Here is a 1532-nt window from a genome sequence, read left to right as displayed (position 1 = left end):
CAGATGTGCTACATATAATGCAACAATAATGAGATTGAAACCACCATGTAATACTGAGGGAAGAGGGGAGGGCAACTTGCATTTCTCCAGTTTGGAAGCCAGCTTGAAGGAAAGAGAAACTAGAATGAATGGCCTTTTATTTGCCCTGAGTGAATCTGTGTGTTTCAGATTCCCCAAGGGCTACCTTTCATGGCTCTGTCCACGCCCAGGACGTGGGCGAGAGACAAACATGATGGAAGTGGGATGTTTTGTGCTGGAGGTGGACTGATCCACCTTGATGACCTCCTACCTATTGCCCCCAACCTGGTGCTGTCCAGTTTGGGGACCCAATAATGAGACCATAATGAAATGCAGGCTGCTCCAGATGAGAAATAACCAATGAAACCTGAGCTCAGGAGGTCACCCATGTGGGTAGGGGGAAGCAAAAGTGTAGACAAGGACAAAGAGCCCCCAGTGTTCCCACATGGAGCCTCCAGTGCTCACTCCTTATGGTTGTGCAGTTCTAGAACCTCAGAATCCTAAGATGGGTCAGTCCCTGGGGATAATCTCCAAGCATTGATAACTCTGGTTCCTGGAACTGCTAATCAAGAGACCAAGCAAGAAGAGAGTATGCCTGCAAGTGAAAAGGTAGCAAGCACCATCCTAGAGGTCAAAGGATAGCCACAGGGGCTGGATTCCTGCTAAATAGTAGTGCTTCATGTGAATCCAGAGCTGGGGTTTTTCTGAGTGCTTCAATCTGTCGCTGTACTTTCTGCCTATTTTTCCCTCCCCATTTTCCTTCTCTGCTCTTCAATATTAATGTCTCTATCAGTTAGTTATTGCTGAGTAACAAAAAAACCCAAAGATTAATATATGGTTTATTATTTTTTTCTCAGAGTCTGAGGGTTAGTTTTGCTGATCTGAGGAAACTCAATGGATCTTGGCTGGGCTTGCACCTGTATCTTCAGTCAGTGGCAGATTGGCAGTAGACTGGCTGGCCTAGGATAGGCTTAGGTCCTCATAGCTCTTACAGCCCTTCAATATGCTAGCCTTGCTATGTCCTTAAGACAGGGTCAGAGTTGGAATAGAGAGGCACTCTAGTTGTGCAAGAGGGCTAGTGGAAATAGATCCACATTTTCAAACCTCTATTTGCACCACATCACTAGCATCCTATTGGCCAAGCAAGTCTCATGGCAAAGCCCGAATTTGAATGAGAAAGAACTATAAAGTTACACAGGGTAAAGGCATGCCATAAGGCAACATAAGGTTGCCTACAGATAAGGAACTGTCAATGAGACTGGTCAATGACATACCCTAGAAACCCAAGTCCAAATCCTCCTTCAGTCCATCCAAAGAAATGGTCGAGAGAGAGGTAAGCCAGTTTCTAGTTGTCTCCATCTGGATTTTCATCTCCTATGTTCTTGCACACTAACTTTTGGATTGCCTGCCTCTCCCCTTCTCTTCCATCCCCCCAAATACACATATACTCTCAGGAGAGACTCTGGTCCAATTTCTGGGGACCCTTCCTGGCACAGTCCCCAGGCCCTAAAACA

This window comes from Canis lupus, chromosome 28 (assembly GCF_011100685.1).
Source record: "Canis lupus familiaris isolate Mischka breed German Shepherd chromosome 28, alternate assembly UU_Cfam_GSD_1.0, whole genome shotgun sequence".
In the NCBI taxonomy this organism is placed as follows: domain Eukaryota; kingdom Metazoa; phylum Chordata; class Mammalia; order Carnivora; family Canidae; genus Canis; species Canis lupus.
This window is presented reverse-complemented; position numbering follows the sequence as displayed.